A 19237-nucleotide genomic window follows, 5' to 3' on the forward strand; every position below is an offset into this window, starting at 1 on the left:
GTCCTGTTGTTACTAGTATTAATTTAATGAGACATGGCATCAGAAAAGTATATACAAAAATATATACAAAAATATATATAAATACTAAGAATAGTACTTTTAATTTCTTTATGTGAAATATTTGAGTTTGGCTGAAATTATTTCTTTTTTTTTTTTTTTTTTTTTTTTTGTATGCATTGTTGGAAGGCTTCTAGTTAAGAACTTCCAACACTTTAATTCAATTTTCAAAAATAATGACTTTGGACAATATTTATGTAATGCCTAAAACTTTGGAAAATGCAGATACTCGCTTTTATCCATTTGGTAATTTTCATGTTTAAATAAACACATATCCTGCCACTGAATCCATGAGACTGAAGTGGAGCAGAGAACAGAAAGTTTTTCTTCATATAGGGAAAAAATAATTTGTTCATTTCAATATAATTTAAATAGAGAAAAGAGAATAAATACAAAAGCTTTTAAGCTCATATGACAAATATAGCCTTTTTTGTTTGTTTGTTTTTCACAATGAAATGAAGCAATGTGCTGTTTTACATGTAAATCATGAACAAATTAAGTTATTCAAGCTAAAATAAACTCAATCCGGTTAGAGTAAAATCAGCACAAAGTTATTTCCTTCAAATTACTTGCAGATTAAATTTGCTGGAAAAATTCTAAAGAAAGGACTCACCTGACAACAATAGTTGAAAAATGAAATTAAATTATTACTGTTGGTACAATTCTTCATTGTCCTCTACATAAAATGAATCTTACTGAAAGTCTTCTAACGGCTTCATAATATAAATGGAGGTAGAAAAATATCAACAGAAACAAAACCAAGTTCAGGAGGGGAAGAATCATTGGACATATGCATATCTCAATGCCAGAGCAAAAGGCAACATATAAATTAAATATATGCAGGAACCATTCAGGAAAACAAAGTAATTCCACCAAAGTTATGTGGCAGATCTCTACAGATGGACACTTTAACCCATACAGTATTTGCATGTCATGAATGTGAAAAGGCTATTAATCTCAACCTTGTTTATGCTTTTATTTATTTATTTATTTATTTGCAGTTATGTGGGTAACATAGCTGATATATGTATTAATCCATTCCTGGAAGGACTCCTTTGGCTAATATGATTCTGCAAATAAAGTGGATTCCTGATAGTGATAAGAATTATGTATGTCTTTTGTCCTTAGGATCCAGATTATTGCCCACATTTGGCAAATGTTGCTCACATTTTCTTTCTTGTCTTACTCCTTTCCCTATCCCTTGCCAGGGACTTCATCCTACTGCTCTAGATGTGTCTGGCTAATGTCAGTGAGAGAGTCAAAGTCCATTACTTTTTAGTAAATTGAGATAATTGTCCTGCTGTCCTGTACTAAACTATAATGGGTGCCTTGTCTCCTGCAATACCAAACACCACAGCCTTGGACTGATAACATGAGAGACTGCTATGCTGAGCCTAACCTTTTGTGAGGGTTGATAGAAACAAAGAGAGTGGCTATATAGCTTCATTCCTTCATTCTTTTTGCACAACAGCAAAATAAATAAATAAATAAATAAATTGCAGTGGATAAAATAAACATTAGAAATGCTGAGGAGGATGACGAGATATATTTGTACAGAGGATAAAGAGCAGAAAGAACGGCTCATAAGAATGTAATGCTGAGTTCTCTGTTTTGCTTTGCTTGTTTGTTCTGCTTTTGCTTTAGCTAGTAAACTGTTTTTACCTCAACACATGCATTCTTGCACTTTTACCTTTCTATTTCTCTCTCCCATTCCACCTGGGGAGAGTGAGAGAGTGGCTGTGTGGTGCTTAGCTGGCTGCTGAGGTTAAACTACAACATCATGATACCTCTCGGAAATTACTGTGCTTCCTAAGGTTAGTAATTGGTGAGAATCAGGCAACAGTCTTGGACTAGTGAGGGGACATCATAAAGGAAGTAGATAAATATAGATGTGGAATACGGAGTACTTCTCTGAAACATGACAAAAAGTTATAGGCAACTTTATCCATAACTAAATTTTAGCACAACCCCCTGCAGTGAGTATTGAATACATACTATTGAGTACACTGGAAAGAAACATTCTGGGTAGCATTTAGGCATGTGTTTAACATTAAACTCTTCTTTGACTAGAGACTGACTAAAATGAATGGTTAGTGTTTTCCTGACTTGTGTGCTTAGATCTGCAAACAAAAACGTGCAGGAAAACTTAGGAAATGTGGTATCTTAGAATATATTCAAATATTGCATGGTACTTTTTAGCATCTTTTTGATGAATATCTTTCAAATAGGGCTCTGGGTACAAATCATTGTCTCTCTTAATAAGACAGAATTACTTACATTTCATTCACAAGAAAAGATGGAGTAAAATAATCTTGGCCTGCTGGAGAGAAGGATTATCATAGCTGTTATGTTTGAGGATGTGCCAGCAATTGGAATATCTAGAAAAAATAAAGTACATGTTATATGCCATCTTAAAATCAACGATTGACAACAATTTATGCTGTTTGTTTTTCCAAATTTCAGACAAAGTCATTACAACATTATTTTTTATTTAAGATACACACTTCTCCCATGCTCAGTGAAAGCTTATCATAAACATACAGTGTATTATACACTTCTGATATTAACTTTTGTTAAAGTTTTATTTTGCTTGTCTTTTTACAATATAATTTAGCAACAAGAAAATTGAAATAAAACATTATTACTGAACTATTTTTTTTCTCTTTTTCTGTATTTGTTTAATCCTTTTCAAAATATTAAGAGAGGATTCAGTATTGTTTTTCTTTCTGATTTCTTTTTGAAAACAGTCCATAAGGACCAGAGGGAACAGCATGGAGCTGTGACAGGGGAGGGTCAGGCTCGGTGTTAAGAAAAGGTTCTTCACTGAGAGGGTGGTCAGGCACTGGAACAACCTCCCCAGGGAATTGGTCACAGCACCAAGCCTGCTGGAGTTCAGGAAGTGTTTGAACAATGTTCTCAGACATATGGTTTAATTTTTGGGTAGTCCTGTGTGGAGTCAAGAGTTGGACTCAATGATCCTTGTGGGTCCCTTCCAACTCAGGATATTTTATGGTTCTATAATTCTATGATTTTAAGATAAGTAATGATGTGACTAATTCACTGGAATCCCTCTACGTGAGGGAGCCGCCAGGCACCGGCAGCCCTCGTGAGGGAGGCTGACGAGGCGTAGGCGGAGCCAGCAGCGTCAGCGACAGCTCCTCCCCCCGGCCGTTCAAAGGCAGCCCTTAGGGAGCGCGAGCGACCAGGAGCGCGGCGAACAGGGCCGGCAAACAGGGAGTGACGCTGGGGAGTGACGCGGCAGTTAGCGAGGCAGTGAGCGCGGGCAGGAAGGGCGGGCAGGTAGGGTGGGGATCCATCGTCGCTCTGTTGCAGCTACCTCTCCCTTCCGTGCTTGTAACCTGCTTGCGTAGAACCTGACCATGGTATCAACCAGGCAGAAAACCGTGGCCTCCGCATCTCGTGCGGCATCTCCAGCCACGGTCACCACGGTGGCTACTCAGACGGAGGGACCCGGGAAAAGCGCAGCCGTCCAGGTCCTGGGCTGCAGAGTGTGCCCCAGCCTTCTGTCGGTCTCCGACAGCAGTGGTGGGTATGCCTGTGGGAGGTGTGCCCAGGTTGAAGAACTGCTCAGCCAGGTAGCGGTGCTCCGGGAGGAGGTGAACAGGCTCAGAAGCATCAGGGAATCGGAGATGGAAATTGACTGGTGGAGGTGCACTCTACCCTCTCTGAGGCAGGCTCATGAGTCTGCCACAGCACAGGCGTCTCCTGTTATGCAGAAGACAGAGGTTCCCTCCTCCTGCCAGGCAGCGGGAGGAGACCTAGATCAAGGGGGGGAATGGAGGCAGGTGCCTATTCGGGGTGGTAGGCGAGCCCTCTCTCTGCCCACCTCACCTTCTCATCTACCCTTAAATAATCGATATGAAGGACTAGAACAAGACAATCCGAATGATAAAGTAGATAAAAACCCGTCCCAGCTGGAGGGGGCGCCTAAGACAAGGCGACCTACACACCGCATTGCCACATCATCCTTCAAAAAAGAAAGAAGGGCTATTGTTATGGGGGGCTCCCTTCTGAAAGGGACAGAGGGACCGATATGCCGACCGGACCCAACCCGCAGAGAAGTCTGTTGCCTCCCTGGGGCTCGGGTGAGAGACTTCGCCAAGAAAGTCCAGCGCCTGGTACGGCCCACTGACTACTACCCGCTACTGGTCTTTCAGGCTGGTAGCGATGAAGTAGCAACGAGAAGTCTGAAGGCGATCAAAAGAGACTTTAGGGATTTGGGGCGACTACTTAGAGGATCAGGGGCGCAGGTTGTGTTTGCCTCTGTCCTTCCGATAGGGGGGATCGAAGCTGAAAGGCGTGCTGTTCACATAAACTCGTGGCTTCGAGACTGGTGTGACCGGCAGAACTTTGGGTTCTTTGATCACGGGAAGGTCTATGCTACACAGGGCCTGATGGCACCTGATGGGATGTGCCTCTCTCGGAGAGGGGTAAGGATCTTTGGTCAGGAGTTGGCAGGGCTGATAGATAGGGCTTTAAACTAGAGTCGAAGGGGGAAGGGGCTAAAACCAGGCACGCCGGTGAAGACCTAAGGGAAGGTACGCTAGAATCAGAGGGGCTGGGTGCCAGTGAGGTCCTTCGGGCAGATCCACAAGGTGCTGAGTGTAAGGAGACGCACCTGAAGTGCTTCTACACGAACGCACGCAGTATGAGGAATAAAATGGATGAGCTAGAAGTCCTGGCCCAGTCCTGCAACTACGATATCATCGGCATAAGCGAAACCTGGTGGGATGAGTCCTGTGACTGGGGTGTTGCGATAGATGGTTACAGGCTCTTCAGGAGGGACAGGCAGGGTAGGCGAGGTGGTGGGGTGGCGATGTATGTGAAGCAGGGGCTGGACTGTGTGGAACTTCAGGTCGGCGATGGCAAAGTTGAGAGCCTCTGGGTAAGGATCAAGGGACGAACGAATAAAGGGGATGTCGTTGTGGGAGTCTATTACAGACCGCCTGGCCAGGACGATAGCGCCGATAAATTATTCTTTACAGAACTAAGAGAGGCCTCGAGATTAACTCCCCTTGTCCTTATGGGGGACTTCAACTTGCCAGACGTTAACTGGGAGTGCCACACGGCTGACACGAGCAAGTCCAGGAGGTTCATGAAGCACCTAGATGATAACTTCTTGGTGCAGGTGCTAACGGAGCCAACTAGGAAAGGTGCCCTCCTAGACCTGTTGCTAGAAAACAGAGAGGGTCTGGTGGGAGATGTGGTGATTGGTGGCCGCCTTGGTCAAAGCGACCATGAAGTGGTTGAGTTCAAAATTTACGGTGACAGAAAGAAAAGTGCCACCAAAACCTCATCCCTAGATATGGGGAAAGCGGACTTCAGGCTGCTCAGGGAACTAGTCAGCAAGGTCCCCTGGGAAACTGCTCTTGAAGGCCTCGATGTCCACCAGTGCTGGTCATTCTTTAAACGATGCCTCCTAGAAGCACAAGATCAAGCAATTCCTAAATATCGCAAGTCAGGCAGGCGGGGCAGGAGGCCGGCGTGGCTGACCAGGAACATTCTAATGGAGATTAGGCGGAAACAGAGAGTGTTTCGCTACTGGAAGGAGGGCCAGGTGTCATGGAAAGAATACAGGGATGCCGTTCGTGTTTGTAGGCAGAAAATTCGTGTGGCCAAAGCACACCTAGAGTTGAAGCTGGCTGTGTCTGTGAGAGAAAATAAAAAGGGCTTTTTCAGATATGTGAATGGAAAAAGGAGAACTAAAGAATACATAGGGCCGCTCCTTGATAGGGAAGGTCTCCTCACAGACAATGACATAGGCAAAGCAGAGACGCTTAACGCCTTCTTCGCCTCTGTCTTCAATGCCGATGATGGGCTTCGGGACCCAGGGTGCCCTGAGCTAGAGGACCGGGACGGTGGGGATGACAAACTCCCAACCGACCCTGAACGTGTGCGGGATTTGCTACTCCACCTGGATCCCTACAAGTCCATGGGTCCGGATGGGATTCATCCCCGGGTGCTGAAAGAGCTGGCGGACATCATCGCGGAACCTCTCTCAATTATTTTTCAACGATCCTGGGAATTTGGAGAGGTCCCGGTAGACTGGAAGCTGGCAAATGTTGTGCCGATTTACAAGAAGGGTCAGAAAGAAGACCCTAGCAATTACAGGCCTGTCAGTCTCACGTCAGTGCCTGGTAAAATCATGGAGAAGATGGTTCTCGAACTTATTGAGGCTCACCTGGGGGACAAAGCAGTCATTGGTCCCAGCCAGCATGGGTTTGTGAAGGGCAGGTCCTGCCTAACTAACCTGATTTCCTTTTATGATAAGATCACCCGTATGATGGACCAAGGGAAACCAGCTGATGTGATTTTTTTGGACTTCAGCAAGGCTTTTGACACGGTTTCCCATAGGATCCTACTGGACAAAATGTCCACCATACAGCTAAATAAAAACATCATACGATGGGTGAGAAATTGGCTAACGGGCAGGGCCCAAAGGGTTATGGTAAATGGGGTTGCGTCAGGCTGGCGGGCGGTCACCAGTGGGGTCCCTCAAGGCTCCATTTTAGGGCCGGTACTTTTCAATATTTTTATAAACGATCTGGATGTAGGAATAGAAGGTATTTTGAGCAAGTTTGCTGATGACACCAAACTTGGAGGAGTTGTGGACTCGAATGAGGGTGGAAAGGCCTTGCAGAGGGATCTGGATAGGTTGGAGAGCTGGGCGATCACCAACCGCATGAAGTTCAATAAGAGCAAGTGCCGGGTCCTGCACCTGGGACGGGGAAACCCTGGCTGCACGTACAGACTGGGCGATGAGACGCTGGAGAGCAGCCTAGAAGAGAGGGATCTGGGGGTCGTGGTAGACAGCAAGTTGAATATGAGCCAGCAGTGTGCCCTGGCGGCCAGGAGGGCCAACCGTGTCCTGGGGTGCATCAAGCACGGCATCGCTAGTAGGTCAAGGGAGGTGATTGTCCCGCTCTACTCTGCACTGGTGCGGCCTCACCTCGAGTACTGTGTGCAGTTCTGGGCACCACAGTATAAAAAGGACATGAAACTGTTGGAGAGTGTACAGAGGAGGGCTACGAAGATGGTGAAAGGCCTGGAGGGGAAGACGTACGAGGAACGGCTGAGGTCACTGGGCCTGTTCAGCCTGGAGAAGAGGAGGCTGAGGGGAGACCTCATCACAGTCTACAACTTCCTCGTAAGGGGGTGTCGAGAGGCAGGAGACCTTTTCTCCATTAACACCAGTGACAGGACCCGCGGGAACGGGGTTAAGCTGAGGCAGGGGAAATTTAGGCTCGACATCAGGAGGGGGATTTTCACAGAGAGGGTGATTGCACACTGGAACAGGCTCCCCAGGGAAGTGGTCACTGCACCGAGCCTGTCTGAATTTAAGAAGAGATTGGACTGTGCACTTAGTCACATGGTCTGAACTTTTGGGTAGACCTGTGCGGTATCAAGAGTTGGATTTGATGATCCTTAAGGGTCCCTTCCAACTCAGGATATTCTATGATTCTATGATTCTATGAATAACTTCTGCAGTCCTTGCTCCAGTCTATTTCAGTGGTCATCCTTACCACAAAATGTAAGCAAGATATATTTTACCATGCATGCTCTACTCTGTAAAACTCTTCAAATCACAGAACCAGTGAAATCCTTCTAGAGGCTTCATGAGAAGTTAAGATTTTCACCCACTTTTCATTATTAAAAACAAAAAAAAAAGATTTTTTTTTTTAATAATTCAAAAATGGTTTAATTGGGGGGGGAGGCAGTGGGATCAGACTGTGTTTTGAAAGTTGTTTGCGTCATAATAACCGTTTCTCAACAGCAATGTCATATTCTCTTATTGCTTTCTAATTACTACTTAGCAAGCAGATTAAGTTCTATTGTGTTCCAAAGTAGATTTAACTTGCTGTATTACTTATCAATATAACCAGCTGTTCAGTGGTAGATTCAGTGATGAAGGCATTTTTAATTGCTTTTTTTTCATTTGGCTAAGTAAGTTCAGATGGTCACTAATTAGTTCTGTCATGCTGAGGTAGTTTTGTTATGAACAATGCAATCGGTGTTTCATTGAAAAGACAACTTTCACAAGATCAACACTGGTTAATTATCCCTAGGAATCCATCCTCAGTTTCTTTATTTGTCATCGCTGTCATGAATAAGGTGCCATGAATTAAACTGAACTGCCACTTAAAAGAAGGCTTCTACTGGTGCACATAATGATTTCTCATTTTCCTCTGCTCAAAAGCAATCAACTGAAACAGTCATAAAGACTTATTCTTTATTAAGGTCTATGGCTTGCTTTAGGGCAGCCTAAGTTATTTCAAAATTATAAGGCATTGAAGCAGTTTATGATATACATACTTGTGTCTGCGTCTCTTGTACATAAAACTTCATGAGATTTGGAGCTTTTTCTTAGGTATTTTCATCTCATTCTATGAAAGAAAATAGTCTTCCTGTAATACCAGAGAGAAATAATAATGGCTCTTTTATTCAACATAAATAACAATAAATAAAAATGAACAAATAACAACAAATAAATAATGAACACGTTATTTTTCCCCATGCTTAATTTTCATAAAAATCCATTTCTGATATTTTATAAACTTTTCATTTTTTGAAATATAGCATGGTTCTGGGTTATACAGTTTCAAAAATCATTTATGGTTGGAGGTAAGAATGTCAGTGGAACTCCCTAGAGAAGTTTTCCTTAGAGTTTTTAAAATAAATGTTTCTTCATTACTGTTCCTTCTTGGATGTTTTGTAATACCTGTTGATTATAAAAGCAAATGCACATTGATAGAATAAAGAGACTAAAGCATCACTAGTGAAATATCATTGCTGTGGAAAAAATACGTAATACTTTCTGGAAACTGCCTATGATACACCAGGAGCCTATGTAAAGCTGAGATTATAAAACTCAGCATTCATGTAATAAGGAATTTTTTAGCTTATTCCTTACCATTTTGTGTATCTTCTAGAGTGCAACGGTGTTTCTTGACATTCTCTGTCTGTTTCAATCCTATGTATTTATCATAAATATGTGGGAATACCCAACTGTACTTTGATGAGACGATGTATGCTTCTTAACTACCAATGTCTGTTTCAGATGGTTATAGGATCAAACCTCTAGAGAATTTTTGAGAGAAGATTTGAGAAAAAAAAAAAAAAGCTAAAAAGATAAAAAAAAAATATCTTGCAGGAAAATAGTTTGTAAGGAACACTGGGAAAAAATACATTATCATGATCTGCTTAGGGAATACTCAACTGCGGATATTAATTTCTTCCTATGTTCATCATATTATGGAAACTCCTTAATAGCAATTTCCATTTGAAGAGACAAGTGGAACAGAAAACACAATAATGATTATGTGGCACTAAAAAGTGTCTTCTTGTCTAGCTGACAAAACCAGATTTATAGCAACTCAGTGCAGAAAAAATGGAATGGTTGTATAGATGATGACTCCCATCAGGTCCAAATCTTTATTAGAGTGTCAGTCACTGTATTAGAATTTCTTACTCTACATTTTCTCACTTACAACTTCAATTCAATGGCCCCAAAATATTAAAATTAATTTTATAATTAAATATGTAATATATTTATGCTTTTAAAAGCAATTAGAAAAGATCTTGACACTTCCTACATACGAATATTTTCTTGCTCCATATTTTGTGGTTGTACAATAATTGTTCTCTGTACAACAAATGATGGAAGTAGAACCATGGAAGTAGAGCAGGAGTAGAACCATGGTAAAAGCACTTGAACCCAGTTCTTAACAAAATACTATTTTATGTATGTGAGTTTCACATGAAGAATTTATAAAACCAAAGCAAGAAATAGGTGAATATTAAATTATCCAGACATTTCAGAATCACCAAGGACTTATTTTGAAGGATGTTAAAAAAAAAACTAACTCAGACCTTATTTAAATTTAAAAGCGGAAAGAAAAAAAAAAAGAAAAAAAAACTAGAAATAACATAGAAAGCCAATAAACTGTTTAAGACCAAAATACCTGCTTTTAGTGGGAAACCAGTGTCGAAGGAAAGTTTCTTGTCTTGGAATGTGATCTCAGCCTCTGTGCATCTAAGGCAGCTACTTAGAACTGGGCAAGAATAAGTATTGAAAGAGCAATGTGTTGAAAGAGCTATTTCGACACTATAAATTAAACAGTGTTAAAGTATAAGCTCAAGCATTGTTCTGTAAGTATCTATTCTGCAAAATTAACTTAATTGACACTTCCTTTCAATGTTTTCCCTTGTGTCAGCTAGCATTTTCCCAGAAAATCCTAGTGAAAGTACAGGGCCTATATATGACTTGTACCACATCCAGTAGGTTGTTTGAGTGTGGCAATCTTGAATTAAAAGAAAGCTTAGTTGTATGACTGTGATCCAGGTAGCTCTGCTTGGCCTCAGAACCACCTAATGTTTCCTGTCTTGTTTTACTCAGTAATAGAGACATTGCTTGAATTCAGTACTAAGTACTGTAGAGAAGCACATCAGTCATTTAGGATTCAAAGCATGACATTAGCATTACTTTACTTTTTGTGTTAAACATAAAACATTTTTGTCCAGCTCCAGGTCTCAGTTTCTGTAACTGATCACTGGGGAGTTGTTGCTAACCATGGGGTCCCTGTTTTCAGCTTGGGACCCACCTCTTAACTTCTCATGTTTGTAGTCCTGCATGCTGCATCCTGTGTTTCCACTTTCATACCACAGCTGCATTCCCCTTACATAAGTCAAAATTATCTTATTCTGCACAAAACAATTACTGGTTTCTACTAACTATATAAAAACAGATGATTGTACCAAAAGTAGGCAAAAGTAAAAAGTGAAAAAATAACCATAACCACCTGATCATTAGGAAAATTGCTGTTACAGGTTAACCAAGTGGCAACAAAAGCTCCAGCATGTCAGAAGATACTCAGATTAAGCAAAACTGACATGTGTCCATCCTGAGGCCTTTCAAACTCAGTGCAAAGCCTGTAGTTTCTTACTAGCAATTCCAGAACTATATTATGGGGCTACAGGGGTATATTTGTGGAATGCAAGGGCATGGGATTGACAGCAGTCCACTATAATAAATTGAATTTGTATCATTGTAGAGAAAATTATGCAAGATGCATTGTGACAGTAGGAATAGGATTCTCAGTTGCTTATAGAAAAAAAAAAAAAAAAAAGGTTCCTCTTACCAAAGTTATTTCACCTGCTTTTCTTTCCTGTAAGATTAGTAGTTAAAGCATCTTCTCCAGAGGTAGGAGATTTGGGAATGAAATGTTGAGAAGTACCTTGATGTCTCTAAGACAGGTTACGATAATATCTTAATACGTCTGGAATTCAAGCTTTAAATGAGAAGTCAGGTTGAGATCTTTAGTATCACAACCTTAGAATCTGTATCAGCCCTAGTTTGAGCACTTTTCTTTATACCTGAAAATTAAATAATATTTTCTACAAATTTCACTACATAAATTAAATATTCCAGGGTAATACTATAATTTGCTGCTGATCTATACTGTTTAATTATTTGGCTCCTCTCATTTTATTCAGGCAACTCAAAATCTGGATTCTACATGATCTCAGATTTTCATTTCTAAGAACAAAAATCTCTACTTTTGGCATGTTATTAATTCTCCTACATGTTCATTTATCAGAGAAGAAAAAAGACAGAATAAATAGCCATTATGACCATCTTTATCAAGTCTATGTTAACTGCTTCTTACAGCAAAGTGTACCTTCAAGTTTGACCATCAATCTGACCTACTGATTCCCCTCCCTAAACATTGTGCCACTTTAAAAAAAAAAAAAAAAAAAAAAAAGCTTTTAAAAAGCTATGGCAATTTCTTAGATAATGTCATTATTCCCATTTTCTTGAAGTTTCTTTGAAATCAATGCATGAGGTAATAAATTAGTTGCCTTTATCTGAAGATCTTCCTTCATTTTCATTAATTTACTTTTAATGTTATCACTGGATATTGAGTGTGCTTGTTTTGTTTTTAGAGAATAAACTGTATCTCCATAACTGCAATTTATGTTTGACAGTGATTTTGTCCTGTGATGGAAGTGACAGAAGTGATCAAATTGTCATTACTTATCCTGCTATTATCCAAGTTGCTGGTTATTTACGAAAAGTTACATCAGTTAAAAACCCTTTAGTCATTATCTCTGGATGTTGTTTGCAAAGTGATTTGCAAAATGTACCAATCTTTTATTTATTTATCTGTTTATTTATTTATTGTATTTATTATATTTTTATTAAACAATCACATAAAATATTTTAAAATTTTGGAAGCTTTTTATATCAATCCTCATAGTGCTTGTTCCTACTGTTTTTTTGTTTGTTTGTTTTTTGTTTTTTTGATCTGTAACTGAGTGTATAGCACAGTACAGAAGGGGTAAACATGCACAAATTCTAGCACAAGTAGGTCTCTCAATATTAAAAGCTTCCAATCAGCTTGTATCACCTTCCCTAGCAAAAAGACTTGACATTTCAAAAAGTATTTTGACAGTGTAAGAAAATGGCCTTAATGTATTTTATTGATGAAACAACTTTTGAACTGTGTTATGAAATATGCTACAATGATGAATCCCCAAGTTGTAGGTGGAAAGACAAGTTAATCATTATCTGCACTACCCACTGTGAGCTTGACAGTACTACTTTTTAATGTGCATTATTTTCTGGGTATTTCAGAGTGAAAGGACATAACAAAGGACAATAGATTAATATATTATAAAGTGTTTTGTAGAACCCCAAGAACTGTCTCTTCCTATAACTGGAACTGGATTATTGCTATTGTACAAACTGAATGATGACTAAGTCACCCTAGAGGCATATTCTTTGTTCACCTCAGTGAAGACTGAGTGAATCAGCAAATTCTGCTTCACAGTTTAATTAAACTGACTCGGATACCATGTACAGCAGCCCAGCAAATACAGCTTAGCTTCTGTCATTACTGGTAAAAGAACACAGGCTTTATACTTTATACTTTTTATATATAGTTTTAGCTTTATTTCCTCATGGTCAGCCAGCACTGGGGCACAGTGTGAAATGGTGGCTCCCTCAGAGCTGGGTGCTGGGAGCAGTGGGGGCTTCCCCTGGGATGGCTGGGCAGGGCCTCACTGTGTCCCATCACCCTAGCCAGGGCTGACAGCCTGGACGACTAAAATAGGGACCTGGGCTGTGGGCAGAGTGGGGGGAGGTCCAGGAAGATGGGCTGGGCCAGTCAGGGCTGTTTTAGCTCATCTGCCTCACTTGCTTCATACAAAGTTCTCTGAATCTCTTCTGAGGCAAAAGTCTGACCAAAGGAGGAGGTTACAGTGCAACGAATCCCTTTTCTGTCAACTGAAACTGGGGAGGTTATTGTGCAACTTTTGAGCAACTTGTGAAGCAGTGATAAAGAAGCTTTTTACACATTAGAAGATGTATAAAACCAACCCCAAGCAAAATCAAGACTGAAGGAAAAGATTTTCTAATTATGAATTTTATACTCTTGGTGAAGGATGCTGGTGACTCATCAGAAAAACTTTTCTCCACTCCTTCTCTGAAGACTGAAGGACCCAGAAGGACTTTGGAAAGGAGAGCAGAACACCAGAAGAAAGGGATAGATACTAAAAATGTTTGTATATGACCTTTAACTGTATTATAAAAGGGTTTTCCTTTATTAATTGGTGTAGTGGGTTTACGTGGCAAGGTTTTGGTAGCAGGGGGCCATAGGGGTGGCTTCTGTGAGAAGAATCTAGAAGCTGCCCTATGTTAGATAAGGGCCCTGCTGCTGGCCAGAGCCAAGCCAATAAGCGATGTTGTTTGCTCCTCTGTGAGAGCATATTTAAGAAAGGGAAAAACAAACAAACAAACAAAAAAAAAAACCCTGCTGCTACACAGCAGCTGGGAGAGAGAGAGGAGTGAGAAGCAGCCTTGCAGGCACCAAAATCAGTGAAGAAGGAGGGGGAGAGGTGCTCCAGGCACTCGAGCAGAAGTTCCCCTGTGGCCTGTGGTGAGGATCATGGTGAAGCAGGCTGTCCCCCTGCAGCCCATGGTGTACCACCATGGAGCAGGGTTCCACGCTGCAGCCCGTGGAGGAGACCACAGTGGAGTAGGTGGTCCTGCACTGACGGAGGCTGCAGCCTGTGGAAGACCCCTGCCAGAGCAGATTCTGGGCTGGACCTGTAGCCTATGGAGAGGAGACCACGCAGGAGCAGGTGACCTGGCAGGAGCTGCTGCCCATGGGGGATCCAGGCTGGAGCAGTTTGCTCCTGATGGCTGGACCCCATGGTACGGACCCATATCTGGAGCAGTTCTTGAAGAGCTGCTCCCTGTGGGAAGCCCACCCAGGATCAGTTCAGGAACGACTGCATCCCGTGGGAGGGACCCCACAGCACAGGGGAGGAGAGTGACCGAGAAGGAGCAGCAGAGACGAAGTGCTATAGATTGACCACAACCCCCATTCCCCCGTTCCCCTGCGCCGCTTGGGGGGTGGGGGGTGGGCGAGGAGGTGGAAGAGGGTAGATGGGGAGAAGGCATTTTTGGTTTCTTTCCTTTGTTTCTCACTTCTCTAGCCTGTTAGTAATAGACAATAAATCTTACTATCTCCTTACTCTGAGTTTGTTTTGCCCGTGACGATAATTGTTGAGTGATCTCCCCATCCTTATCTCAACCCTTGAGCCCTTTGCATTGTATTTTCTCCCCCTTTCCCTTTGAGGAGGGGGAGTGAGAGAGCAGCTGAGATGGTGCTCAGCTGTCCACCGGAGTAAAACCACCACAATTAGGTAGTTTGGACAATACTAGTGTTACTGTAACTTGACTACGCTTTAGGAGACTGAGGGGAGGCCTCATGGTGGCCTACAGCTTCCTCATAAGGAGGAGTGGAGGGGCAGGCACTGAGCTCTGCTCCCTGCGGACAGTGACAGGACCCAAGGCAATGGCATGAAGGTGTGACAGGGAGGTTCAAGCTGGATATTCAGGAACAGGTTCCTCACTGAGTGGGTGGTTGGGCACTGGAATGGCCTCCCCACGGAAGTGGTCACTGCTCCAAGCCTCCTGGAATTTAAGAAGCATTTGGAAAATGCTCTCAGACGCATGGTCTGATTTTTGGATTGTCCTGTTCGGACCCAGGAGTTGGACTCGACAATCCTTGTAGGTCCCTTCCAACTCAGGATATTATATGATTCTAATAATAGGTAAATTTTCTCAGTTTTGATTTGACTGTTAAAAAAAAAAAAAAGATAAAAAAAAAAAAAGATAAGATATAATAACAAATCATTGGCTTCCTATGTAATGTGTGTTTCATTATGCTCCAATAGAGATTTTGAGTGTAACAGTGTATGGAAATTTTACAAGCTCAAGATTTTTTTGTCCAGTTAATTTTTTTTTCCATACAAATTATGAAATACTATAAAATAGAACACTAATGAAAATTATATTTGTTTTGCTAATAAAAGATAAAATGGGATAATCTAGCTAGCTTTAAGGGCTTAGAATAATTAAAGACACTCAATGAAAAAAATGCATAAGTGATTCAGAATTCAAGCAATTAAATTTGAGGTTGGTATTAAATTCCACTGACATGGCTTTATGAAGACAGAAGGAAAACAAAAAAAAAAAGAGTTTTTAGCAAGCAACCATTACTTATTTGATTGTTCAGATTACTCCTAAGGTGTAGTTCACAAAGATCTTGTAAGACAGAAACATATTTAGGAACAATGTCAAAACCTCCATTGATTCTGCTGGGGTTAACCAGTTTCCCTGTTTTTGGAAAATGTCATCTGATCATAACATCTCTATAATGGTTACAGTGGTTAAAGTATTGTATTAGGTTCTTCAAAACTTTCATGGACTTGTGTCCTGCTCTTGACTGGCAGGATATAGTTGGAAACACAGCCAAAGTAAAAATGTGAAAGATGTGGACTGGAGTGAAGAGGTGTTCACACAATGTTAAAATCTCACCATCTTTACCTTGAACAATGTTCTCAGTTTCCATAAGCCAACAAAAACAATTTTACTATTAAAATTAATAAAATTAATGTTTCACATGAGCATGCCTACATTTTAACTGAAATGTCAATTGTTTAAGTTTCTTGTCTGAATATTGTCAAGACAGAACAAGTTATACAGTATGTTTCCGCCTGCAAGGCAAACAATTCAGCTATTTAAGATACAGTGTTTTAGGTTGTTAAGAGGATAAATTTGGTCTAAGATAATTTTAATCATTGACACTACTTTCAGAGTACTGACCATAACAAGACAAAATATGTAGTCTTTATTTCAGCCTTCTTTTCCAAAAGCTTAATCTCCATACTTTGCATTCTAAACCTTTCAAAGTGCTAAATTCATCGAAGACTTTTAAATAAAAAATAATGTCAGTGGCTTAAGAAATCACTGAACTGCTAACCACTGGAGAGTGAAAGAGTTTTATGAGGAAATGGCACAATATGCTTATTGAAATGGCATAATATGCTTATTCTCTTTTTGTAGTTTTACCTCAGCGTTCGTTGATTATTCAGGAAATAATTATCAAAACAATAGCTACAAATTGATATATGCATTTGTTTGTGGAAAGTATACTTTGTATCCACTTTGTAAAAGAGAAATACTGCATTTCACTTGTGAAAGTTTGAATGACATGATGTCAAATTTGTCCTAGCAGATTACAGACAGTGACTATGGTCTGTTCCTCAAAACATATGACAGACAGAAGCTGTACCGTCACTGAACAATCATTGCACATGACAATTTGTTGCAACAAAGCTATCCAAGTATGAGAGCGTATAGTTTCAGATATCCAACAATGGATAGCACAAAATGTTCCTATGATGAAGTCAAACTGTTAGAAACTACATTTATGGCCAAATCTTGATTTAGTTTAAACGATGAATTACCTTTGAATTCACTGGAGGGATGATTGTCACTATTAACATAGGAGTCAGAAGTTGACATCTTGATTACAAAGAATGTAAAGCTCCTCATGCTTCAGCAAGAGAAACTTTTGCTCTAATTGCTCTAATAGAATGCATTTATTTCTCCATCTGTGAGATACATTATGCATTTCATTTTTTCTGTAACTTATTTCACGAGCTACCTTTTATGACTCCTGTGAAGGAAGAGACACTTGTAGAAAAGCAGATAGAATAAAGTTAATATTATGAAGACATTATATTAAGTTAACTTCTTGGATTGATTTAAACTTTTTGTAGGCCTCTCAGTCCTTGGCATTGTTTTTGTGTTTTTTTTTTGTCTTTTTTTTTTTTTTTAATTTGTTTTCCCATGTGTTCTTTGTTTTGTTGTTTATTTTATCTTTTTTTTGGCTGTTCATTGTTTTTTTGTTTGTTCTTCTTATTGTATTTCATCATATACTCATTAGTGAAAGTAAAATCATTGCCTACTGTTTTCATAGCCTCTGTTGTTTCCTCTAGGCCTTTTTATGGTATCGTCTCTGACCTTTTCTTTTTATTGTGTTCTCATCATATAAACTATCAGGTAAAAAAAGAATGGAAAATCAAATACAATCAACATATCTTGTTTCCTCCAAAAAACCAGACTTTACAGTTATTTCTTTATAAAAGTAAAGTAAAAATAAATAAATAAAATAACAGAAAATTAAGATCTGTTAGATCTTACCAAAGGAAATCAGTTTAGATACCAAATACATTATGTATACAGACATTTGAGTATTTTCAGTAAGAAGCAGCTATCCCATATCTATCTTTTTCTTTTTTCTTCAGACATCTATCATTTTCAGTGTTCTTAATGTTTTCAGAATCTTGTAAACATATACAACAAAACATCTCCTTATTCCTTATCTTTATGACACCATCAGCCTCCGTATGTAATCTCTAAAGAACTTTGATCAGTCTATGCACAAGCTTTCATATTAACCTAACAAAATAGTGATTGCCCAGACCTTGTAACAGAATGTTTTTAAATCATAGCAATATTTTGCATCCATTCCTCTGGGCATCCTCTTGAGTAGTTGTGGTGGTTTTACCTTGCTGGGCAGTTAACTCCACTACAACTGCCCTCTCAATCCCTCTCCTCAAAAGGAGATGGGGAGAAGAAAGTATGCTGGAAAGAAAAGAGCTCATGAGTTGAGATAAGGATAGCTTAATTAAAGGGAAAAGAAAGACGGGAAAAAGCACGCAAAATCTGTACTGAAGCAGAGATGGAAAAAAAAAATTATTCTCTACTTCCTATCAACAAGAAATTTTTGGCCAAGTCCTGGGAAGCAGGGCCTAAATACAGGAAGTGGTTGTTCAGGAGGACAGATGTCTTCACCCTTTCTCCTTCCCCTTTCCCAGATTTTATTGTCATATGGTGTGGAATATCCCTTTGATCAGTTTAGGTCAGCTTCCCTGGTGATGTCCTCCTCCCTACTGGCTCTTGGGGGTTTGGAAGGAGTCTTGGTGCTATGCCAGCACCTCTCAGCAATAGACACAACACTGGTGTGATACTGATGCTGTTCTAGCTACAAGCGCAGAGCACAGCACTGTATGGGCTGCTGTGGGGAAAGTTCACTCCATCCTAGCCAGACCTAGTACAGTGACATCCTCTGACTATTGTTTTAGTGAAGAGTAACTGCAGGAGACAGAATAATTTTGACTTTAACGAGACTTTTTGAGAAGCAAAAGTACCATCTATATAGCACATAAATTATAAACTCACTTGAATGTGTGTGTGTTTGGTGACCTGAAAAATCACCTGCTGGAGTCAGTGGAAGCCTGGAAGTTGGAATAGACCAAATGCTCTAATATGGAGGTGTAAGTACTGTGATACTGCAACCACATGATATATAACAAGACTCTGAGTAATTTTGTGTTACTCGATCAAGAATGATTCCCACAGAATCTGATAAGAGTGGCAATGTTTCTAGTGCTGACTATCCAATATGCAGCCATATGAAATTTTACTTTGAGGCAGGTTTTATATGGTTCAGATATCCTGATAAGACTAAGGAGATCTCAGAATACACACACACACACATATAAAAAACAAAACAAAAAACGAAAACCAAAACACTTCTGACATCACAATGCAGTGTCACAGAGATGCCTCAAGGACCATTTTGATTTTTTTTTTTCCTGAGATAAGAATTACAGTCTTAGATTATTTTTTTCCAAAAATTAATACACTTTTCTAAGAGCAGCTGCTTGCACAGGACCAAAAAATTAATTTGTATCCAGAACCTGTCAAGATTCTACATGAATAATGAGTAAGACTTGATTT

The 19237-nt window shown here is 40.2% G+C and overlaps 1 protein-coding gene across 5 annotated transcripts in view; it reads right to left on the reverse strand.

The window, feature by feature from the left end:
• Positions 1-716: 716 nt before the first annotated feature.
• LOC310898176 (uncharacterized protein) overlaps positions 717-19237 on the reverse strand; it is an 85899-nt gene continuing 67378 nt past the window's right edge. For 3 of the 5 annotated variants that reach the window (XR_014583031.1, XR_014583032.1, XR_014583033.1), the window contains exons 3-5: positions 8392-8483; positions 2335-2435; positions 717-770 (exon numbers count right to left, since the gene is read on the reverse strand). The gene's annotated coding sequence lies outside the window, so the exon portion shown is untranslated. Of the gene's footprint in view, positions 771-2334; positions 2436-8391; positions 8484-8503; positions 10131-19237 lie in introns of those variants that run through there. The other 2 variants (XR_014583034.1, XR_014583035.1) reach the window with 2 other exon arrangements.

The sequence above is a fragment of the Anser anser genome, assembly GCF_964211835.1.
Source record: "Anser anser genome assembly, chromosome: 4".
Lineage (NCBI taxonomy): Eukaryota > Metazoa > Chordata > Aves > Anseriformes > Anatidae > Anser > Anser anser.